Consider the following 26,952-nt stretch of genomic DNA (forward strand, 5'->3'; position numbering starts at 1 on the left):
AATCAGTCTAGAGAAGAGAAACTGTAATGATAATTCTTTTTATATGAGAAACCAAACTGGATGTGATTATGTCTTTTCTGAATTAGGACAAAAATTATAAAACTAAACCAACGTATTTGTTGACACTGTAAGAACCTCAAACATTAGCAAATGATAGCAATGTTAAATGTTGTGATATAGTAAAATTTAAATCTATGCTTAATAAACAAAATAAAAATATCATTTAAAAAGGTTGATATCACTGGTGAAAAGGGAACCCTCATACACTGTTGGTGGGAATGCAAACTGGTGCAGCCACTATGGAAAACAGTATGGAGATTCCTCAAAAAGTTAAGAATAGAAATACCTTATGACCCAGCCATCCCACTACTGGGTATCTATCCTAAGAACCTGAAATCAGCAATTCCAAAAGTTCCATGCACCCTTATGTTCATCGCAGCATTATTCACAATAGCCAAGTCATGGAACCAACCTAAGTGCCCAGCAACTGATGATTGGATAAAGAAGATGTGGTATATATATACAATGGAATACTACTCAGCCATAAAAAAGGACAAAGTCGTCCCATTCACAACAACATGGATAGACCTTGAGGGTATTATATTGAGCGAAATAAGCCAGACAAAGACGAACTCTGTATGACTCCACTCATAGGTGGTAGTTAACATATGGACAAAGAGAACTGATCGGTGGTTGCCAGGGGAAAGGGGGTTGGGGGAAGGGCACGAGGGGTGAAGTGGTGTACCTACAACAAGACTAATAATGATGTACAACTGTAATTTCACAAGGATGTTAACTTTCATCATCTTAATAAAAAAAAGGTTGATATCACAATAGAGAAGAGGTGGAAGCAAGTTAAGTGTCTACTGGAGGATGAATGGATAAAGAAAATATAATATACACATATACTGTAATATGATTCAGCTTTAAAAAGGAAGGAAATTCTTACACATGCCACAACATTGGATGTACCTTGAGACTTTATCCTAAGTGAAATAGGTCAGTTACAAAAAGAAAAATATTGTATGATCCCACTTATGTGAGGTATTTAGAGTAGTCAAATTCATAGAAACAGCAAGTAGAATGGTGGTTGCCAGGTGCTAGAGGAAGGGGGAAAGAGGGAGTTGTTTAATGGGTATAGAGTGTTACTCCTGCAAAATGAAAAAGTTCTGGAGATTGGTTGCACAGCAGTGTGAATATACTTAACACTACTAAAATGTACAATTAGAAATGGTTGAGATGGTAAATTTTATGTTATGTAGTTTTACCACAATAAAAAAGAGGCCTTTAGGTGTTTATGCAGAGATGCCTGGCTGTTGACAAAGATACCAAAAAGTGGATACAGTATGTTTACATAATTAAGAATAAAATAAAATTGTGTCCCTTGCAAAATAGAAAAAATATCTCTTTATATATTAAAAAATTATCAAAGATGAAATTCAAATGAAGATATTATATTTACTAATGTACTGTTCAATATACAAAATTCTTACTGAAAATCAACTTATTACATGTTATTTAAAAACTGATTAGAGATTATATTTCCTAAACAGATTCATAAGACTATACAGTAGAAAAGAGCTTTAAGAGATTTTGAAAATCTTTAAAATGATGTAAGGAAATAAATTACAAATAGCAACTAAATGAAGTAATAAGAGTATAGTCTAGGTTCTCCATCCTAGCGAGTAGCACAATGGAAGAACTGATTTTTTACTCAATTTGGGAAGGTAAGAAAAGGCTTACTGGAGAAGGTAAATAAGTTTTAAGAGTAAATAGATGGTTCAATATAAGAAAATCAATCAGTGTAACACAGCACATTAGTAGAATGAAGGGGGAAAAATTACATGAGTATCTCAATTGACACAGAAAAAACATTTGACAAAATCCATCACTCTTTCATGATAAAAAGAAAAAAGGAAGAAACAAACACTCAGAAAACCAGGAATATAGGGGAACTTCCTCAACATGAAAAGGACATTCTGAAAAACCCACAGCTAACACCATACTAAACAATGAAAAACCAAAAGCTTTCCCCCTAAGACCAGGAAGAAGACAAGAATGCCCACTTTTACCACTGGAAGTTCTAGCTGGAGCAATTAGTCACCAAGAAGAAAAAAAAGACATCCAAATTGGAAAGGAAGAAGTAAAAGTCTCTCTATTCGCAGATGACATGATCCCAAAGACAGAAAATCTCCAAGATCCAAAAAACTACTAGCACTAATTAAAAAATTCAGCAAAGTTGCAGAGTACAAGATCAATACACACAAACAAAATCAGCTGTATTTCTGTATACTAACAATGAACAACCCAAAAAGTAAACTGAGAAAACAGTTCTATTTACAATAGCATCCAAAAGAATAAAATACCCAGGAATAAACTTAACCAAAAAGGTGAAAGACCTATACACTGAAAACTACAAAATATTGCTAAAAAAAATTAAAGAGCTGAATAAATGGAAAGACATCCAGTGCTCATAGTTTACAATATTTAATATTTTTAAGATGGTAGTATTTCCCAAAGTGGTCTACAGATTTGACTCAATCACTATCAGAATTCCAACAGCCTTTTTTATTAATAAAAATAAAAAAGCTAATCCTCAAATTTATATGGAATTGCAAGTGGCTCCATTTAGCCAAAATAATATCGAAAAAGAAGAAGAAAGTTGGAGGACTCACATTTCCCAATTTCAAAACTTAGTACAAGGCTACAGCAATCAAAACAACGTGGCCCTGGTGTAAGGACAAAGATGACCAATGGCACAGAATAGAGAGTACAGAAATGAAACCCATACATCTATGGTCAACTCATTTTTGACAAGGGTGCAAAGACAATTTGATGGGAGAAAGAAGAGTCTCTTAAAACAAATGATGCTGGGAAAACCAGATATCTATATGCAAAAAAATGAATTGGATCCCTACCTCACACCACATATGAAAATTAATTCAAACTATATCAATGACCTAAACATAAATAAAATCATAAAGTCTTAGAAGAAACATAATAGTAAATCTTCATGATCTTGGATTTGAAAATAGATTCTTAGATACACCACCAAGGGACACAAAACAAAGGACAACATAAATAAATTGGATTTCAAATAACTAAAATTTGGGAGGCATCAATAAAATTATTAAGAAAATGAAAAGAACCTACCGAATGGGAGAAAATATGTACAAATTATATATCTGGTAAAAGTCTAGTATCTAGAAGATACAAAGGACTCTTAAACTCAACAACACAAGAAACTCAATTAAAAAATAGGCAGACGATTTGAATAGACATTTCTCCAAAGAAGATATACAAATGGCCAATAACCACTTGAAAAAGCACTTGCAATTATTAGCCACGTGTGAAATGTAAATAAAAACCACAATGAGGTATACCACTTCACACCTACTAGTACAGCTATAGTACTAAACAAACAAACAAACAAATAAAATATTGACAAGGATATGGAGAAATTGGAAACCTCACATATTCCTGGTGGGAATGCAAAATGATTCAGTGGAAAACAGTTTAGTGGTTTCTCTAACAGTTAAACATAGAATTAACACCTAACCCAGCAATTCCATTCATAGATATATACCCAAAATAACTGAAAAGATGTCCATGTACATGCATGTACACTCATGTTCATATCGGCACAATTCACAATAGCCAAAAAATGGAAACAACCTAAATGTCCATCAATGGACAAATGGATAAACAAATTGTTGTATGTACATACACTGGAATATTATTTAGATATAAATGAGAATGAAATATACATACTACAAAGTAGATGAACCTCCAAAATGAGATGAACAAAGCCAGACACAAAAGGTCACATATGTATTACTGCATCTATATGAAATCTTCAAAATAGGTAAATCCAGAGAGATAAAATCCAGATTGGTGGTTTCTGAGGATTGTTGGGGGCAGGCTGGGGTGGGCAGTGGTGGGGAGAGAAATGGGAGAGTGACTGCTTAACGGCTATGAGGCTTCCTTTTGGGGTGGTAACAATGTTGTGGAACTACATAGAGATGGTGGTTGCACAGCATTGTGAATACACTAAATTGCTCAATAAAAAAGTAAAAAAAAACCAAATAGGACCTGATCAAGTTCTTTTCCAATGGGAAAAGGGAGAAGTACTCCAGGGCAAGAACATTAAAAAAAATGCAAAAAGTCTTTTATATGAGAAAAATTTTTCTTGAATTACTTATTAAACATCTCCTCCCTCAATTTTCCTCCTCCCTATCTCTCAAATATGTGTATGTGTATATATATATATATATTCCCATAATATATATTCTCTCCTATTATTCAGATGTTGTGCCTTCAGGCTTGGTCCTGTAATTGTTTCTCTCCAATTTTCTATCTTCTTTTATCTATTTTCTGTGAGATGTCCTCAATGTTATCTTTCTATTCCTTCTACATAAGCTTTTGGTTTATATCTTAATTTATAAGAGTTTTTTGGTTTTTGCCTGTTCATTTTTTATAGCAAACTCTCCTTGTGACATAGATACATTACCTTCTCTTCTCTGAAGACATTAATTATAATAATTATTTAAGTTCTCTTCCTCCTGTAGAGTCTCTGTTTCCTCTAATTTGCTTTTTTCTATTTATCTGTTTAGGTCTCTATCATTTTTAATACAGGTTTTCCTCAAATGTCTGAAGACCCTTGCCCACCACTCATATTATAGAATGGAACATTAAAAACCTAATTGGAAACTGTGAACTTATATGGGGTTTGTCAACTGGATTTCACTGTAGGGTGATCTGACTAAGCTATTTCACTGGGGAACTCCTTTGATGTTTTAATCTTTGGGTCTTTTTTCTATGAGCCAAGTGAGCAAAGGTGACTGGGGGATCTCAGTATTCAGTATTTAATGAGCTCTCATTCAATCTCCCTTTTCCTATGATACCCCTGCCCACAGAGGTGTTTCATTTACCTTAGTCCAGAGACCCTCAGTTTTATCCACTCCAGAGGATAAACCTCTTGTCTTCTAATGGGTGAAGACTATTTATGTTCAGTAAATGTTTAATAAACATTTCCTATTTTTATACAGTCTTTGCACCTAGAGCTTCACCTGTACCTATCACTCTCCCCCTCCGTCACTGCCGCCCCTTCCAGAGATACCAGGAACTCATCATTTCTGAATCCTGGAGGATTTCAAAGATATAAACAGCATTCCTTCTCAGCTTTTCTCAATGCCAGCTGATTATTCAGTTCTCTCAATCTGTTAAATAAGTTACAACTCATCCGCCTGCTCTCCAGCTTCTAGAATTTTTTTGCTATTCATTCTTATCCTATTTATTTGCTTATGCCTTTCTAAGAAATGCATTTCTCTATCAAATTAGTGGGACTTCAGCAGTCAGCTGAAGTAAGTATATGTGCTCAAGCTACTGTCTCTTTACCAGAAACCTACTGTCCTTTTTCTTAGTCTCATGTAGTTTTGTCCATGTTAAAAATCATCTTCTATAGGCAGATGCTGAACTCGGGGGCAAATACTCTGGTGCAATTAACTTTAAAGGTCAATGATTATTACAGAAAAAGCTTGCTATCCTTACTTGAAATTCTGCTGCTGCTATTTTTCTTTTATCTTTTCTTTTTATATTCACTCTATACAACACCACACTGTCTTTTTTGATTCGGTACTTAAATTAACTGCTAAGGAAGAAAAAACCCCTTCTCCTTCAGTTCCTCCAATTCTCTCAGCATACTTATGCCCTAAATTACACTGTGCTGGTTTCATTTCTCCTCATGTCATATCCTGGCTTGAGGGTACTCTGCATTTGTTTGTAAGTTTGTAGTTTCTCTTTAGGCATCAGTCTAGGTTTCATATAATTTAATTTTCTAAGTACCTTCCCTCTGATTGTTGACCAAAAGACTTACAAAGTGCATAGTTTTCACTATGGTCATGTTGTCCATTCCAGTTGTACTGACATTAATCTCCTATCACTCTGGCATGTACGTTGTGAGAGGGCCTGCTTAATATCATGATAGGAAGCATTATCTATCTCTCTGGGATTCTGAGTGGGGCAAAGATCCAAGCTCCCAGTTGAGGACCATCAGAAGATGCTATCGCCAGCTCAGAAATAAATCAATTCCCTTATTATAATCACATCTCCCTCTCAGAAAACCCCCAAATTTGCTATGAAGCCTTCCTTCAAAAGTTTTAACACTTTTATCTTCTTCCTATCTCATGAACACTTACAAAAATGGAGGATAAAGGGTGAGAGAAAACTGAAGGGGAAAAGGGCAGCAGTAACAAAGAGCACTATAATGCTTTTTCACCCTCCCCTTAGAAGAGAAATTCGACTTTCTCATGTATACTAAGTCAGATACCACTTATTTGTTTTGCTATATAGCCGGAAATCAGCTCTTTCTGAAGACTTTTTTTTGCAGCATAATCATCCCTGTTCAAACAGTGACACCTAGCCCCTACTATGCTTCAAAAAGCAGGATGGGAAATCTATGTAGAATGAGTCTTTTTGATGAGGCCTTTCCCACCACCAGGGATCACACCATCCTTTCTATATTCAAAAACATTGTACATATACCCCTAGTGTGGCATCTACCACATCTATAATGACTAGTTTACGTATCTGTTTCTCCACTAGACTGTAAGCTCCTAAGAAGAGAACAGTATATTTTCCATCTTTACAAATTTAACGTGTAATTCAAAAGGCACAACATAATGTTTATTGAATCAAGCAATAATGCATATCCACAAATTTCTCTTTAAATGATGGAAGCTTTTTAACTAGGATAGCAACAGTATATAATTTAGGAATGAGAATAGAATGCCTCAGAAAATATAAATTCACACAAAGCATAAAGAATTTATAATGCTTTAATGCCACCAATGTACTACACATGGCTTCTTCCTTAAAAGCCTCCAGCAGGAGAAAGGTTGAATGTGGAACATTTTCAAATTAAACATGAAATGAGGGGAAATAAAATCAGCCAAAAACAAACTAACAAAAACTTTCAGTGGCTTCTCTTCACATTAGAAATAAGTTCTAACTACTTTCGATGACATTTACCTACCTCTATTTCCCCAGCTCACAATGTTCTAGCCACACTGGCACTGTGATTGCTACTTCCTCAGATCTTCACATGACCGCTCCTTCTGGTGCCTCATTTCTCAACACAAGTGTTGCCTCCTCACAGAGGCCTTCCCTGAACTTTATGTGTGTATTGCCCTCAATTGTACTTGACCCCCCACTCTGTGTTCCCTCTCCTTTGGAGTTCTTATCAATATTTGAAAATATTTTATTTATTTCTTTACTTCTGTCCTTCTACTAGAAAGTAAACTTAATGACAGAAGAACGTTTTATTGACCACAGTGTCCCCAATAGCTCTAGACAACGGAAACATATAAGTCAGTGCTCCATAAATGTTTGTTGAGTGAATGAATGAATGAGTGACTGAATGTGAAACACATAATATACTGATTGACTGAATGAATGGCTCACAATTCCTACCTAGGAAATATTTTGTCAGGCAGAATCCTTGAGAAAAAGCAACTTTCCAATAGACAGCATACATCATGTCTCTTCCTTAATGAGTTATCAATACTATAACTGAGGTATACAAAAATAAAGACAATTAAATAAAAAAGAGATTGGCAACATACACATGTTCAAAGAATGCGTCCCAGAAAATTACCTCAGGGCACACACTGGCTGATTATAGAATTCTTTTCTCCCATAATCCTGCTTCTGTCATTCAACAAGCTAGCAAATGTTTATTGAGCATTATGCACTCTATGTCCAAATATACATACTAAGGTCTCTTGAACACAAATTAGTTTTATATTCTTTGAGTATGTTATAGTAGAAACATCATTGTCTTTAGATGGAGAAAATGAATTTGAATCTCATCTACAACCATTACTAATTACGTCAACTTGGAGCAGTTACTCAATATCAGTAAGTCTAAGATAAAGTGATACTTCTGGCACATAATTAGCTTTCATTGTTAATTCTTTTTTAGAGGGCAGGGATTGAAAGGTGGAAGAGATCATAAGAAGAGATCAAATAATGTTTGTTCTAATGGGCACTGTTGAACACAGTGAGTTTCCCTGTTTATTGAGAAGCAACAGGTCACAAGCAGGAGTAACAAAGTTAATATAACCATGACTGTATTTAGAAAGGGTAAAATCACATCCCTCAAACATAGTAGGCATTTAATTATCATCTGCTAAAATAATAAAGTAATGAACAACTTCAGGTCCTGGAAATTTCAAGCTTATAATTCCTTAAACATTTCTTAAATTTGTATTTACAGGAAATGGGGTAGTCAAGATGTTAGATCAAGACATTCCAAGAATACGATCCTCATTCTACCACTTAATCATTGTATGATCTTAGGCAAGTTCTTAACTTCTGTAAGCCTCAATTAAAATGAGGCTGTTGAGGGGCTGGCCCCCTGGCCGAGTGGTTAAGTTCGCGCAGTCTGCTGCAGGCGGCCCAGTGTTTCGTTGGTTTGAATCCTGGGCGCAGACATGGCACTGCTCATCAAGCCATGCTGAGGCAGCGTCCCACATGCCACAACGAGAAGGACCCACAATGAAGAATATACAACTATGTACTGGGGGGCTTTGGGGAGAAAAGGAAAAAAATAAAATCTTTAAAAAAAAAATGAGGTTGTTGACAATTTAAACATCAATTTCTACTTCAAACATTTCTCATTACTCTTAAGGTAAAGGGAAAAAGATCTTTATCTTCTTCTACTATGCCCTATATCTTCTAGTTGTTAATCTCAACCACAATCCTTGCTCTCTGTACTCTAGCTACACTGGCTTTCTATTCCTTCAAAGTGCTATGTTCCTTAGCTATTTACCTATGTGGTTACCTTTATTGGAGTTCTTTAATTTTTCATGCTTTTAGTTACTGCCTAATGTCCTTTCATTTCAGCCTGATGAATTCCCTTTATCATTTTCTCATAGCGCAGGTCTACTAGCAACCTACTACTATCTTAAATATGCCCAAAGAGCTAAAACAAACCATGGAAAAAGAATAAAAGGAAACTAGGAAAATTATATATAAACAAAATGAGAATATCAATAAAGAGATAGAAATGATAAAAGGGAACTAAATAGAAACTATAATGGAAAAAGTCACCAGAGGGGTTCAACATCAAATTTGAGCAGTCAGAAGAAAGAACCAACAACCGCGAAGATAGGTCAATTGAGACTATCCAGTCTGAGGAGCAGAAAGAAAAAAGAATGAAGAAAGTGAACAGAGCCTATGGAATCTGTGGGATAACATCAAGAGCACCAACATATGCATTATGGATGTCTCAAAAGGAGAAGAGGGAAAGGGGCAGAAACAGTATTTGAAGAAATAATGGATGAAAATTTCCCAAACTTGGGGAAAAACATGAATCTACACATCCAACAAACTTAATGTACACCAAGTAGGATGAACTCAAAGAGAATCACACTGACACATATCAGAGTCAAACTGTTGAAAGACAAAGGCAAAGACAGAATCTTTAAAGCATTAAGAGGGAAGCAACCCATATACAAAGAATCCTCAATAAAATTAACAGCCAATTTCTCATCAGTAAGCATGGAAGCCAGAAGGCAGTGGGATGACATTTTAAAGTGCTAAAAGAAAAGGAACTGTCAACCAAGGATTCTATATCTGGCAAAAACTATACTCTGAAAACGAAGGAGAAATTAACACATTCCCAGATAAATGAAATAAATGAGATAAATATTAATAGCACCTAGTACCATGAGAAAAAGAGAAGCAGTATAGCATAGTAAAGACATAGGCTCCATGTCAAATTTTCTAGGTTGGAAATCTGAACTTCCCTGATTAATGAAGTTAATGTGACCCTGGGCAAATTGCTTAACCTATAGCTCAGTTTTCCCAACTATAAAATGAGGATAATAACCCTACCTCCTCATGAAGTTAGGAGGATGAAATAAGTTAAAACAATAAACTCATAAAAGGGTGTCTGGTACATACTTAAGCACTCAAATGTTGACTGTCATCATCATCATCATTTTTACAGAGATTCTAGAAATATTAGTTTTTATTCCCTTGAACTTCCCATGTTTCTGTGAAACAAACACCATTTTGAGAAAGGATGACACAATAGTGAATTTTTTTGTAGGAGAATTATATATTAGTAAAGTCACAAAATTATATTTTATGTGTAATAATGGTATTGGGTTAAATGTTTTGTCACCCTCTTTAGCAAATCCTCTTTTATCAGAGGTGCGAAGTAAAAAAAGTGATTTGTGAATGCACTTTTTTTCACAAGCTCAGCCTCTGACAAAGATGTTTATGCTTCTATGGTACAGATTTGCTGGTTCATAAACAGTCCAACACTACTATCACATCTAAGATAATTTCTAACGATAATTCCTTAATATTAAAATCCAGTCAGTGTACACATTTCTTTGTCACATAACATTTTTTAATTGTTTGTTTGAATCTGGACTCAGATATGATCCATACATTAGAATTGGCTGATATGTCTCTCAACTTTCTTTTAATCTGTAACTGCTTCCACCACATCCCCAAGCCAGCCTTTTCTTACATTAATATTATTAGTTGAAGAAAACAGGCCTTTCATATTCTAGAGATTCCTAGTCTGGACTGTCCGATTTTATCCCCCCTGGTGTCACTTAAAATGTCCCTCTGTCCTTGCTCTTTCTTGTAAACTAGGCTTAATCATATTCAAGGTGGGTTTTTTTCCTTTTTTTAAAAATTTGGATGGACAGCTTCACGGTAGTGATGTGTAAATCTGTTAGCAAATATATGTCTTTCTTACATAAAACAGGGATGATAAATAAAGTTGTTAGGAAGATTAAATGAGTTACTATAGATCAAATGCATAGATCAGTATTTGGAACACAGCAAGCATTCCATAAACATTAGTTTTTATTATTACACTGCATGTAGAGAATCAATGGGATTTGATGTCAGATCAGGTGAGAGTTTTTAAAGAAGCTGTTGAAGATTACTAATATTTCTAGCTTGGGTGGGTGAATAGATATTGACATCACTGACCAATACAGGGAATATATGAAGTTTCTGGGAAATTAGAAGAGATGAGTTCAAGTTTAAACATGTTGAATTTAGTGCCTGTGGGATAGCCAGGTACCAATGTCACATAAAGAGCTGGAAACAGGGGTTCTAAAATTTAAAAGTGAGGTCTGTGGACAGGAAATAAAGATCAAATGTTGAGAGGAAAGGGAGCTCAGTGAAGGTCATAGTTGGAACCAATGTATGGAAAAAGACATGCAGACAAAAATCATCACTATATTTTGTGGCTATAGGAGTCTTCTGACTAGAAAATAATCTTGTGTGTTCAAAAGTAGAGGGAAATGAAGTTATGTAGATAGGACAAGGCTAACTAAATGGCTTTGAAATTTAAGAATAGGTAATTCATTTTAAGCAGGAAATAGGAAGACATTGAAGAAGTTAGCAAGACAACTGAATGCTATGCTGTGGCAACATCATACAAAAATCTACTGTGACAGAATTGGAAAAGTGGAAAATGTACTTGCTATATTATTCTAGAGAATTTAAATGTATGCCAGTTTTCCTTACATCTTAGCTAAAGGAAACACTGCCTAGGCACTGAGGCTTCAGGCAATATCCCAAAGGTGGAGGATGGTGTTCTTAGTACCTTCTCATATACCTTTCCATTCCCTTGTGTCCTCTCTTCCCTGGGAAATGAGTGTTCTTAAACTGCCCTAACTATGTAAAACTACATTTTCACAGTGATGCGCGGTCTTGTATCCTGAAGCACTCTGGTTGCATCTTCACATTCAGTTCTAGCCTGCCATGAAATCTTTCATTCTCCCACTGTCACCCTACAGATCCTTTGATTATCAAATTAAAGCAGTTTACACAAGACTGTAAGTGATCAAAATCCTATGGGATATTTAATTTAAAATGAGAAGTTTGTTAACTTATATGAATTTCAAACTGTTAAAATATATATCCCCTATATGTTTTCTATATATCTATCCATTCAAGTTTAATCTGACAGATTATCAACACACTAAGAGGCACACAGCATAGGCCAGTTTATTTCATAAATACCTGCTGCACCACTATTGGGTACAAGGCACTGTAACAGACTGTAAGGAAACAGCAAGAATGAAGAAAACATAATCTATGCCTTTACTAGATTGTAAGGACTTTACAACCGAACGGGTGAAATTGAGATAGCCAAACACATGACTCATCTCATAAGGTAGATAAGCATTCTATAAGAATGTTTCTGAAACTTAAGTATGTATAGACCCTTATAAAGACAGAAAAAAATGTCTTGTGGACACACAGGTTGACTTAACTAAATTATTATATTACAGAAATACATAGAAAAGTACATCTATGGATAAGGATAAAGTCTTCTTCTTCCTTCCAGATCTTATTCAAACATAGTACCAAAACAAATTTACAAAGTATGCACATAAAAGCTACAAAACTAACAGATTTCAAACTATCATATATTTTTGCTAAAATGAAATCACTGTCCTCAAAATGAATATGGAACTGACTGCTACTTCACCATTATTTTCTAGTTACATTTGAGTTTGGCATGCCTATTTAGGGTTCCCTGAACAGTTTAATATTCCTACCATTTCTTTCTATTCAAACTACTACAAAGCTTTAATTTAGCTCACTCTGATGTCATTTGGCCTTCACTTGGTACAAACGAACCATTTGTACATATCAAATCAATTTTTGTTCTTTTCTCATTAGACTGACATAATTAAACACAATCATAGCTCTGAAAGTGCATGGTAGTAATTGATTATAAGGTAAGCATCCTAGATGATCCAAGAATATGCTTATATTAAGGTTGAAATTTATAAATTCTTGTAGTAAACTCTCTCCCCCCACAGAGAATATATCTACATACTCAGGTCCAAGGATTCCAGTGTTGGAGAACAATGCTATGATAGAAATAACAAATCCTAGGAAAGGCAGAAATGATGGGAAGATTAAGTCCATCTGCAAGGTGATCTAGAGGTTTTCATGGAGGAGGTAACATCTGAGGGAGCTGTGACATTTAGTTTAGTGCCAAGTGTGTTAAGTTTTCTAAAATTTCTTTCCATAAGGTTGACACTGAAAATATGAAACAACCAGTGTAGAAAAAAAGACACACATGAGTATTCAGTGGTAAGGGCAATAAAGAGACAAAAATCATGAATTTTATAAACAATAGTTGCGGAGTTTATTCTGAGAGGAAAGAAAATCAGAGAATAAAATTGCAAGCATTAGATGTGCTATTCACAAAATAAGTGGCATAATTTGCATGTGGAAATGTTTACAAGTACTATCTTATATTATGCTGGAAATGTACCTATTGATGTAATGTTTTAAAATGCATTCAAAAAATGCATTCACATAAGGACAGCATCAGGAATATTTGTATTAGTTAGACTTTTTAAAATGTCTATGACATGCTAACTTAGGTACCCTTTTGATGTTATACAATAAGAATTTTTCCATTTCTATCAAAATCTTTTCTTCTCCACAGTTTTTCCTTTGTGTATTTATAGAAAAAGAATGTAAGAGTCAAATATCGTAATCCCATAACTCAGTCTACAACACCCTTCTTCTCTTCTCTGAAACAGTCTCAGCAGACTATACTTTATTTTATCTACTCCTTGACTAGTATTTCTGTAAACGTACATCTCACAGCAGAAGTGCGCACTGGTGTTCTTGAAAGTGTGAGATGAAGAGAATGGTCTACTAAGATTACATTTCAAGTCACTTTAACTCAGAAAATATTTACCTAGTCTAAGTGCTAGACTCTCTGCTGATTACAATAAAAAACACCAAACCAAAGTAGAAAACTAATTTTCCTTCTATACTCTCTCGTGTTTCTATAATAATGTCTAGACTATATTAAGGTTAATGTCTTTTTTCTTTTTTAGGCAGATTTATTAAATAGTAGCTCATTCAGAATTTTCAGATAAGAACTAATCTTTAAACCAAATGGGTGAGTGCCACTGCACGCTTTCACTTGTTCAAAGAAGCTCAATTGGGTCTCTGCAGCATAGTATCATTTACATCTGTAGTCACTCATATGGAGAACATCATGCATGCTTTTAGCTCCATTAATGTCAAAACAATGCAACTTTGGGGGGACATGCAGTAGGGGCGAATGGAGGTTTCTCTTATCCAAATATTCACTTACGAATAGCAATGGGAAATTGATCTGTATGAAGTAAATTAAATGATTGCTACAAACTAATTTTGAAGATACTGTTCACAATTCAGACTCTAGAAAACAAAATGTTTAAGACACAGTTTACAACTTTACTATATTAGAGTTTTTAAATTTAATACTTTAGATGTATTAGTTGGCATAAAATACGGAAATTCCTACATAAACTTTTACTTATGGTTTGATCCCTGTTATTATATTTTACCAAAGATATTTTAAATTTGATTGTATCTTTACTTTCACTATTAGAAAATTAGAAAAATAAAAGTCAGATAATACAAATACAGAAAATATAGATAATACAGAAGATTGCTCTGGTAATGGTCAATTTTTGTACTTTCCAAATACGACTTAACTACCAATAGAACACACTGGGAAAGACACTTGACTTTTCTGAGTTTCAGCTAGTCATCTGTAAAATATAACAACATGTCTTCTAAAATTGTTAAAGGCTCAAACAGAAAGCACCTATCATCTTAAAAAGCAGCGAATATTGGTTTTGTTCTTCCTTCCTCAGCACTTGTATAAAAATATATTTATTTTGAAAATATTTAATGGAAAAATCATAAATAATACTAACATGATTAATACTAAAAGATTCTTCACTAGGTACCTAGGACTCACTAAACTTCTTGATTTGTAAATTCCTACAAGATCTGACCTTTAGGCTCATTTACTTGCTCAAATTTTACATTTCAACAATATTGGACTAAAATATCTGCATGTCCCTGAACATATGTTCTTTAAAATCTATGTGCCTATTTCCTTTTTTTGGATTCTCTTCTAATTCATACCTCAAAAATCTGGCCCAGATGCCTTCCTTTTCTGTAAAGGTTTCCCTAGTCTCCTCTCCTTGACAGACCGAATCATTCCCTTTTCTATTCTTCTCCTAAAATTCAAGCCAACGAAAGTGACAGCAGAGTTCAAGAAAAATAAATGAAATGTAAACAAATCAAAGACATTTTAACAGCGGCATAACTTTCTTTGTCAAATTATCTTGGTGTATCAGGATTAGTTTTGGCTGTGAGTGACAACTCAGTGGCTTACAAAGATAGAATTTTATCTCTGTCATGTTAAAGTCCAGATGTAGACAGGCCAGTGTAGGCAGGGTGACACCCTAAAGTTACTAGGGACCTTCTATCTTATCGCTTTGTCCATTCTCAGTTTGGGGTTTCCACTCATTGTCCAATTATCAATTATCACGTCCACATTTCAGCCAGCAAGGAAGAAGGGGGAACAAAGAAGGACTGCTTCTACTTACTTTAAGGATACGTTCTACAAGTTGCACACAGTACTTATATATCTCTAGTCAAAACTTAGTCACCTGACCACATGTGCTGCAAAGGATGTTGGGAAATGACATTCTTGTTTCAGGTAGTAGTAATATGCTTCTAGAGCTTCCAGACTAAGACAGACTAGGAAGAAGGACATGGCTACCCACTTCCAAAACACTGGCCATGAAAACCCTGTGAATAGCAGCAGAGCATTGTCTGATATAGCCCCAGAATGTGAAAGGATGGGGCAAAAAGAGCAGGGTAGGGTTCCACTAGGAGTCAGAATCGACTCAACGGCACTAATAACAAGTGATGCACTGGGAAAAAAATTAGTAGAGGGGGAAAATCGATATTTGCTGATAACAATCGGTCATTGCCACACTTGGTTATATCTTATCTGTGGTAGGTACATAACTGACATTTGAAATTTACCATCTAACAACCAATATTTCTGATAGTGTGTACATTGTAAAATTATATAGTAATTCCTTCTAAATTACAATTAAGTTAAATATTTCTATTAATAGAGACTAATCTCTATAAAATTTACGAATATAATAAAATTACCATGGGACAAAAAAGGAATTTTAATAAAAACAGAAAAAGCCACTCTAATTATTTGAAAAGTTGCCTTGTAACAGATTATTAAATATGTAGTAAAATATTAAATAAGAATATTTAAAAATAAGATATAGCCATTGTATTAATGAAATTACATATAAATAAAAGTGCATGAAAGTGAAATTGCATGAATACTCTTAGAAAAGAGAGAATTTGGGGAAATTTGGGAGGAAAAAATCTGACATTTTATTACACTTCCTGTAAATGTTATTTAGAGATTTCTAATCAAGTAAGAGGTGATCACAGAACAGAATAGTAAAAATTATAACAGGATAGAAGAAAACTGGCCAAGGCCTCATACTATGTGACTTTTGGCAAGTAACTTTCCAGTTGATGATGATAACTATGATGAGGGGCCAAAAGAATTAGTACGTGTCAGCTTCTGTGTGGTGCTTCATTTAATATTCACACCACTCCTGAGACATAAATATTATCTCTGCTTTAGAGAGGAGAAACTGGATCTTAGACCATATAATTGACTAAGATCACAACAGCTATATAATATCAGAGCACGAGCTTAAACACAGGTTTTTCTGACGCCAGCTCATGTTCTTAACCATTATGCATATTACCTCCCTTCCAACTCTCCGGACCTTGGTTTTCTCATCTGTTATATAAGGAGAATGTGGCACAACCTACACTGTTCTAAAGTTCACTCTGGCTTTTAAGATGCTGATATTCTAGTGAGGTCTGACCCCCTTTCCCCAAATAAAAGCACATTATATCAGTAGATCAAATCAGCCTCCTTGCTGGAATTCGTATAAGTCAATAAAGTTATCATTAATATACGTAATATAAAGAGTAGAAATCCATTTATTAAAACTTATAGATGAAAGGGTCACAACGTGTAAGTAAGGTAAATTTGGATGTTTGGGATATATCCCTAATCTTTACAGCTGATTTCATGTCCCTTTGTGTATCTGTAAAGGAGTAAGCCATAAAGTTAAACAAGAAAGAGGGAAGAAAGGTAACTAATATTATATTTAAATGTAACAATCCTTTTAAATACATGTAATACATCATTTTACAGGTGAAGATATGGAGGCAAAAAAAGGCTAATTTCTAAAGGTCACATGCCTAGTATACAGTGCCATCAGTACTTGAATTCTCTCGTTCTAAAATCTATGCTCTTTCCTATTCACTCTACTTCCTATGATTCAAATTTGGATATTCATATATTAATATCCTTATTTCAATATAAGGAAACTAAAGGTACTAATTAATTTAGCTCTCTCTGGGATATTTATAATTGCTAGCAAACATTGCTGAGTACAGTTGAAAAATGTGTATTAAAATATGGAAAATATAAAGGAATATGTTAGTAACACAGAAATAATAAAAATTAAGATTTACCAAACTACTAGGGAAGGAGATTTTATCCTTTTCAATTAGGATGATCAGGGAAGGCCTCAGAGAAATGATTACACGTGGACAGGGCATTAGAGGGGAGGTTTGATTTCATCAGAAGAAATAAAAGAAAAGCATAAAAAAGGAAAAAGAATATTCTAGGGAAAGGGAATGACATGAATGTAAGCACAGAGCCAAAATTATATTCAAGGTGGAGTATACAGTCCACACTGGGTAGAGTGCAGGGTTCTTCTTCTTGAATAATAGGATATTTGGCTGGGAAATGTGTTAGAGCCAAACTGAAAAGGATCTTGAATACCAAGTTAGTCTAGATTTAATCTTGTAGGAAATGAGAAGTCACATCTTCAAGCAGGAAAATAAAAGAAAATAAAAGAATCAGAGCAATGCTTTAATAAGATTAAACTGAGAATTATATATAAGCTTCAGTGGTATTGATGATGGCCAAGCAGAAGGGAAATAAGTTAGAAGATTTTGACATTTTTGTGGATTGTAATATACGGGGAAAAAAGAGAAATTCTCCTCAGTTCTAAAAATTTCTGAGGAAAAAAAAACTAAGGTGTATATTATATAATAAATACTCACTACAGCTTTAGCTCTGAAACAGTCTATACTATTCCCCTCTCTAAGTACAACATTCTACTCTTTTAGCTCTTATTTTATCATCTCATTTCATCAGCTTGTCCACCTCTGATTAGTCCCTTAACCTCTCCATTCTCTCTGAATATATTAGCACTTCCCTGGACTGATTTTATTCCAGCCCCATGGTCAACACTTGAACTATTATCTCAATAGCACCTTCGTCTGAATCAGTACTGAAATCTACTCTCTCTTCTTTACTCAAGGGGCTGGAGAAAGCCTCACAACCTGACATTATTACAAAGTAAGGGTTTCTATTATCAGTCACTTATGAACCTCTCAAATGAATACTTCTTGGTCTTTAACTTATTTTACATCTGACAGTATTGAACACCACCTCTCTTTCTGAAATTCTTGAATTTAGAACAGTAACAATATTAAAATATACTAAAAATATACTGTGGGAGTCATTTTTTAATTAAAAACACACACACACACCTTTTTCATCCAATGCTAATTTTAACTTCCTTGACTGTAAAGCAGTAGATGCTAAATAGAAGATTACCACAGAAATAGGTTAATATTTTGTTATAAACTATTCAGTTAGGACAACAGAGTTCTGATTAAGAAAAAACAAACAGGCAAAGAGCTACAAATCAGAGAAGCTAAAATGTTCCCCTAGGAAAATGAATGAACATGTCCCAAACATCTGTAGACTCAATGATGACAGTAAAACCTTTAAAAAATACAATGAAAGTTCTCTCTGGCCTCTGAAAAATGTTACACTTAACAAAAGAACCAGTTTTTTAAAAAAAAAACGTAAAACATAAATACAACAAAGATTATGTAAACATGGATTTACATTTCTAATAATTACTCCTTCTATATTTAAGGAACAATTAAAACAGGATTAAAGAAGCAGATTCACTGAGTAAACAATTTACTCTAAATTTATTTTTCTGTTATTTAAAAGGATTGTTAAAAAATTCTGTAAAATCTCATTACTGTAATACAGATTTCACTAGTTAGAATTTTATAACAATGTGGCTCAAGACTTTGGATAAAGTTCTTCTTTAAGTAACATACTTCCTTATACACAGTAGAAATTAACACTTTAAATAAAATTAAAGAGGAAAAGTATCAGTTACTTAAGGGAACTATCCTTTAACAACAATTCTCCCTATTTGGAAGACTCTTTATAAATAATTTAAATATCAATGAAAAATTTAAGCAAGAAGCCTAAGAATCCTTTCAAGGTGATTTTCACAGTCTTTCCATAGTAAGTGATTACAGTCTGAAGTAATTTTATTTTTGTAATTTTCTCCAAATGTGGAAACACCTTAAATATTTTGCCATTTTTTTAGTAAAAACAAAATCTAAAGAAAGATGATGTTCAGATTATAATTCACATGGAAATATGTTAACATAATTAGGCATACAATTTCAGTTATAAATTAAAAGTAATTTTCATTTTAAATATTTTTAAATCATTTAAAGCATTATTTGAAAAGTATTTAAATAATTAACTAGAAGTGTGAGATGTGATTCATTGAAAATGTGAACATTCAATTGGCTGTTGAAAGAATAATAACTTAAAGTTATAAATATTGTCTAACATAAATATTTTCTATTCTCATTCTCAGAAAAAAATGAAACATCCTTAAAAGCTTAACTATCAGTTTCATCTTACTGTGATCAATGTGGTCAATCTTGTGACATCACTGTTGAGAAATCTGCAATAGGAAAACAGAAACAGTATTCAGCTGAATCATACTTGAGTAAGTAATTTCAGGAACTAAAAAGTTTGCTTAGAATTTTTGTCTTTCTTAATGCCATATGCATATTTAAATTAATCTAAAGTTGTCAAGAAAAGTACAATTGGCATGACACAAATAAGCATAAAACGCCTGGAGTTTATTTATTGGTCATTATTATAGTATGATAGATTATGTTTGTTTATAAAAGGCAACACCACAGGGTTAATATAACATATTAGTAAATAAACTATAGAACATTTGGATTAGTTTTATTTGTTTGCAAATATTTAATAAGGGAATCACAGTGTCTTAAATATACTACAAACAAAAGACAGATATTGTTTATAGATTCTTTCCCCTCTATGATTAGATTCTCAGCTCAGCTTATGGCTGGAATGTACTCTACTTACTATCAATTAATGTTAGAAAGTGCCTCACGCTAATCCTTATGAATAGTGAGAAAACTATTAAACATTGAAAATATGATCGGGAAGGAACTATAAACCAAAAGGGAAGTTATAAGTTAAACTATTTCTTAAGCTGTACTATATGCCATAGAGTTCTTATCCTTGTAAAATCTAAGCTTTTAGAAATTTCTTAATTCACAAGGCCCATTTTAAGGTAAGCTTTAAAATGTTTAGTGTTAAAAAGTAACACAATGTCACAGTGTTTTAAGATTCATAATGGATTTTCATGTATTATTTCATCAGATCCTCAAAACACTTCCTTCAAAGAAGTGGGAAAGAGATATTTCTTATTATACACTCAGGGAAAATAGATGTTAGAGAGGATACATGACTTGTCCAAGCACACAGAACTGAGCTTTCCTTGGTTGCTTTTTTATCTCACAATTTCCATCCAAGCCAACTATTCTTCCTCATTCTGTCCTTAATTCAAAAACACTTCTTTTACTGCTTGTTACCTCACTAATTCAAGGTATTACTCTCCTATATTACCACTATAGTCTCTCTACTGTTATTCTTAACTCAGTGGCAAATATCAGCTCACCTCACTCCCTTACTCAAACTGCCCAGTGGCTTTCCCATTGCTTAAAATAAAATCCACAGTATTTACTATGGCCTGTTACGTGCTTGGTCCCCTGGTCTCCTGACAACACCTCCTGCCACTCTCTCTGTACTATGTTCCAGTCACAATGACCCTTTTGATATCCTCAAACACACCAAACTTGTCCCTCTCGAGGGCCTTGACACTTGACACTCTCTCTGCCTGGAGCAACTGCTCTTCATCTCTTCATAGGACATCACTCTCACTTTGTTCAGGTCTCATAGCAAATGCCACCTCCTCAGAGAAGCCTTCCTTTACCATCAGAGACTGTTTTTAGCTGCCAACTCCATGAGACATCACTGCAGCATTAGTACAGTACCCAGTAACTACTCAGTAAATAGCTGCTGAATAAATGAGGAAATAATTATTTGCTAATTTCCTATTGCCTCTAGCACTAAGCCCAGAAGGAAGGATAAATAAAAATTCTTAACAAATAAGGAATATATACCATAACAACTTGGTATACATTTTAAAAAGTCGCTGCAGGGAGAGTTTGTGGAGCTTTAAAGAAAAAAAAAAGGCAAGGCAGGAGGTGGTGTGAAAACGGGTGCAGTACATTATAGGTGTGATATAATGACAGAGTGGATATTAAAGACGAACAAATGCAGAGGGAATGGGAAACTCAAGATACTTGTTAAATGGAGAAACAAGAAGACTTCATGCTAAATTAACTACAGGAACAAGGAGGATGGTGATGTCAGCATCGCGGCCGAGTGAGTTGTTCCTGTTGTCTCTCCCCTCTACCTTACAACCAGCAAGACATCCCTAGACCAACAAAGGATTCCTGACACAGCACACCAGAACACCTGAGAGATCCATACATCTATACATCTGAAGGTGAGCAGACTGGACCCAGTGGAGGTGGTGGAACCAGGGAAGCAGCTGCAGCAGCCCCCAAAAGTGGATGATCAAGGAACTGCAGCCACACCTGACTCCACAGGCCCCAGGAACTGCGGTAACCCCTGCAAATGGAGGTCCAGGCAGCCCACGCTCCCAGAGGAACCAGAACCCACTGCCGCACCCCCACAACCAAAGGATCTGGGAACTAAAGCAGTACTTTAGACCCAGCCCCCTCCCCCTGGCAGTGATGCCACAGACCCCAGCCTTCCAAGCAGCAGCAGCTGCATCTAAGACACCTCAACAGCAGTGGCAGTGCCTGTGACCAGAGGTTCCAGGAACCACGCTAGTGACTGAGACCAGAGGCTTCAGGAACCCTAGCAGCGCCCACTACCCGGGTACTTTTCCCCCTCTGGCAGTGGCAGTGCTACCCACAACCACAGCCCGCTGGCAGCAGTGATGATGTATAAGAACTCAGTGTCCCCAGCAGCAGCATTGCCAGCACCCCCCAGAAAACCCAGGAACAACAGCACAGGTGGCACACGTGGCAGCAGTGACTGGGGTGATGGAAAGGCTGCTAAAAGTGACAGCAGAGCCCATTGCGTGGGTTCCTCTCAGCTGCAGCAGCACCTGCAACTTTGCTCCTGCCACCCCGACCCCAGCCCCACTCCCTACCTCTCTGCCCATGGCAGCAGTACCTACAGACCCAAGAAACCCAGAGGTGCTCGTGACTCTGGCTCCCACACCATTCTCCCCCTCCCCCAGCGCAGTAGGGGAACCTGCAACCCAGGTGACCTCAGAAGCAGCAGAAGTGCTTGCCAGCCCCAAGACCCTCGTGGCAATGCCCACAACTATAGCCACACATAAGCAACAAGGCACCAGCAACCTCAAAGGCATAGCAGCAGAATGTGGTCACTGAGAACACCTCTGGCAGGGGCAGTGGAGGGTGGAAAGTGCAGGCTCTTCAATACAACCAGAAGTGGCTCAGAATCAAAGTAAACAGAGCCTTATCCAAGTAAGAAAGGTTTTTACTACAAGCCAGCAGAAGAACATCTCATCAAACACCATAAAAAAATACAGTAACATGGTATCACAAAATGAAAATGACAATTGTCCAGAAACTAAACATGAAGTTACGGAACATTGCAATATAACTGACAGAGAACTCAAAATAGCTGTTCTGAAAAAACTCAATGAGTTAAAGACAACTCAGAAAGACAATTCAACGACCTCAGGAATAAAATTAATGAAAAGGAGTACTTTACCAAAGAAATTAAAACTCTAAAAAAAAAGAACAAATAGAAATTTTGGAGCTGAAGAACTCAATAAGTGAAATAAAGAATAAAGTAGAAAGCATTGGAAATAGAGCAGACAATATGGAAGAGAGAATTAGTGAGCTCTAAGACAAAAATCTAGAAATGATTCAGGTGGAAGAGGACAGAAAACTAAGATTTTTTTAAAAAACTGAGAAATTATCTGAGAAATGTCTGACTCAGTTAAGAAAAGCAACATAAAGATAACAAGTATCCCAGGAGGAAAAGAGAAGCAGAAGGGAGCAGAGAGCTTATTTAAAAAGATAATAGCTAAGAACTTCCCAAACCTAGGAAACAAACTATATTTAGAAGCACTGTAAGCTAATAAAACACATAGATTATCTCAGTGCAAAAAGACCTTCTCTGAGGCACATTATATTAAAACTGTCAAAAGTCATTGACAAAGAAAGAATATTGAGGGCAGCCAGAGAGAAAAAAACAGTAACCTACAAAGGTACACTCATTAGGATATCAGTAGATTTCTCAGCAGAAACTCAACAGGCCAAGAGACAGTAAAATGATGTATTCAAATCTAAAAGACAAAACATGTCAGCCAAGAATACTCTATTCAGCAAAGTTAACTTTCAAATATGAAGGAGAAAAAAGGCTTTCCCAGAAAAATGAAAGCTGAGGGAGTCCACTACCACTGTCTCCTAAGCAAGCCTCTGTCTCACAAGAAATGTTGAAAAGGGCTCTCCTACCTGAGGCAAAAATGCGAAGGTAAACAAAGCTTTAAGCAAGGTGAAAAATGGACAGACAGAATCAGAAAATTGCAACTCTATATCAGAATAGGTTAGTAAACAATTATAGCATAAAGGCTAAAGGGAAAGAAAGCATTAAAAATAACTAAAACCAGGGCCGGCCCATGGTGTAGTGGTTAAGTCCGCACACTCCACTTTGGTGGCCCAGGGTTCACAGGTTCAGATCCTGAGCACAGACCTACTCACTGCTCATCAAGCCATGCTATGGCGGCGTCCCATATACAAAACAGAGGAAGATTGGCACAGATGTTAGCTCAGGGACAATCTTCCTCAAGCAAAAGGAGGAAGATTTGCAACAGATAACAGCTCAGGACCAATCCTCCTCACCAAAAAAAACCACCTAGAACTATTTCAATTTGGTAACAAACTCACAATACACAAAGGGATAATTTGTGATGACAAAAACATAGAAGGGGATGAGGAAAAGGATGCAACCTGCACAGGCAAATGGAGATAAAATGCTATCAGCAGAAAAAGGACTATCTTATCCATGAGATCTTTTATGCAAACCTCATGGTAACCACAAAACAATCAGAGCAGAGTCACAAAACATTAAAAAAGCGGAAACTGAGGAACACATCACAGAAAACCACTACGTCGAAATGGCAGACAGAAACATAAGGAAAAAGAAACAATAGAAATATAGAGCAACCAGAAAACAAAAGCTAAAATGGCAGTATTAAGGCCTCATATATCAGTATTCACCCTAAATGTAAATGGGTTGAATTCACCAGTCAAAAGACACAGAGTGGCTATATGAATTAAAAAACAAGACCCAACCATATGCTATCTCCAGGATACCCATTTCAGCTCTAAAAACAAACATTGGCTCAAAGTGAAGGAATGGAAGATGGTAACTCCAAGCAAATGGCAACCAAAAGAAAGTGGGTGTAGCCAAACTTCTATCAGAAAAACAGACTTCAAGCTAGAAAAGATAACAAGAGACAAACATAGACATTATACAATGATAAAAGTGACAATCCACCAAAAAGATATAACATTTATTAATATATATGCACTAACATAGGAGCACCAAAGTATATAAAGCAACTACTAACAGACCTAAAAAGAGAAATTGACAGCAACACAACAATACTAGGGGGCTTTAATATCCCACTTACATCACATGGATAGACCATCCAGACAGAAACTCAACAAGGAAACATTGGCATTAAATGAAATACTAGAGTAGATGGACTTAATAGATATGTATAGAACAATCCATCCTAAAACAGCAGAATACACATTCTTCTTAAGTGCAGATAGAAAATTCTCAAAGATAGACCATATGTTGGGAAACAAAAGAAGTCTCAATAAATTTAAGAAGACCAAAATCATAGCAAGCATCTCTTTGAATCACAATGGTGTAAAAATAGAAACCAACTACACTAAGAAACCTGGAAAAGTCATACATATGTGGAACAACATACTACTGAACAACTATTGGATCAGTGAAGAAACCAAACGAGAAATAAAAAAATACCGGAGACAAATGAAAATGAAAACACATCATTGCAAAATCAATGGTATGCAGCAAAACTGGTATTAAGAGGAAAGTTTATAGCAATACAGGGCTACCTCAAGAAGCAAGAAAAATCTCAAATAAACAATCTAATGCTACACCTAAAAGAACTAGAACAAATGAAGCCCTAAGTCAGAAGAAGGAAGAAAATAAAAAAATTCAGAGGGGAAATCAATGAAACAGAGACAAAAAAGACAACAGAAAAGATCAATGAAACTAAGAGCTGTTCCTTTGAAAAGATAAACAAAATTGACACGCCCTTACCTAGACTCACTAAGACAAAAAGACAGGGCTCAGAGAAATCAAATCAAAAATGAAAGAGGAGAAATTACAACAGATACCACAGAAATACAAAGCATTATAAGATAAAACTATGAAAAGCTATATGCCAACAGACTGGATAACTTAGAAAAAATGGATAAATTCTTAGAATCAGCCTCTCAAAACTGAATCAAGAAGAAAAAGAGAATAGAAATAGACCAATCACTAGTAAAGAGATTGAAACAGTAATCAAAAGCCTCCCAAAAAACAAAAGTCCAGGACCACACAGCTTCTATGGTGAATTCTACCAGACAGTCAAAAGAGCTAATACCTATCCTTCTCAAACTCTTCCAAAAATTGAAGAGGATAAGATGCTTCCTAAGTCATTTTACGAGGCCAGTATTACCCTGATACCAAAAACAGACAAGGACAACACGAAAAAGGAAAACCATACTGCTGATGAACATGGATGCAAAAATCCTCAACAAAATATTAGCAAATTGAATATGACAATCCTTTAAAAGGGTCATACACCACAATCAAGTGGGATTTATTTCAGGGATGTAGGGATGGTTCAACATCCAAAAGTCAACCAATGTGATACACCACATTAACAAAATGAAGAATAAAAATCACATGATCATATCAGTCAATACAGAAAAAGCACTTGACAAGATCCAACATCCATTTATGATAACAACTCTCAATAAAATGTGTATGGAAGGAAAGTACCTCAACATAATAAACGCCATATATAACAAACCCATAGCTAACATCACACTCAACAGTGAAAAACTGAAAGCTACTTCTCTAAGAACATGAACAACACAAGGATGCTTCCTCTCACCACCCTTATTCAAAATAATATTGCAGGTGCTAGCCAGAGCAATTAGGCATGAAAAAGAAATAAAATGTATCCAAATTTGAAAAGAAGTAACACTGTCACTATTTGTGGATGACATGATTTTATACATACAAAACTTTAAAGAATCCACCAAAAAACTATTAGAAGTAATCAACAAATACAGTGAGGTTACAGGGTACAAAAGCAACATACAAAAATCACTTGCATTTCTATACACTAACAATGAACTAGCAGAAAGAGAAATCAAGAATACAATTACATTTACAGTTGCAACAGAAATAATAAAATACCTAGAAATAAATTTAACTGAGGTGAAAGATCTGTACTCTGAAAACTCTAAGACGTTGTTGAAAGAAATCGAAGAAAACACAAACAAATGGAAAGATAGTCTGTGCTCATGGATTGGAAGAATAAACATAGCTAAATTTCCATATTACCTAAAGCAATCTACAGATTCAATACAAACCTAATCAGATCCTAGTGACATTTTCCAATCAAGAATTTCAATTTAGATCCAATCTAGAATCCTAAAATT

At 35.2% G+C, this 26,952-nt stretch overlaps 1 protein-coding gene across 37 annotated transcripts in view; it reads right to left on the reverse strand.

The window, feature by feature from the left end:
- The window catches only part of BAZ2B (bromodomain adjacent to zinc finger domain 2B), a 290,353-nt gene that overhangs the window by 198,432 nt on the left and 64,969 nt on the right, over window positions 1-26,952 (reverse strand). For all 37 annotated transcript variants that reach the window (XM_070507912.1, XM_070507924.1, XM_070507921.1 and 34 more), the window contains one exon: window positions 19,727-19,769. The gene's annotated coding sequence lies outside the window, so the exon portion shown is untranslated. The remainder of the gene's footprint in view (window positions 1-19,726; window positions 19,770-26,952) is intronic.

The sequence above is a fragment of the Equus asinus genome, chromosome 4, assembly GCF_041296235.1.
Source record: "Equus asinus isolate D_3611 breed Donkey chromosome 4, EquAss-T2T_v2, whole genome shotgun sequence".
In the NCBI taxonomy this organism is placed as follows: Eukaryota; Metazoa; Chordata; class Mammalia; order Perissodactyla; family Equidae; genus Equus; species Equus asinus.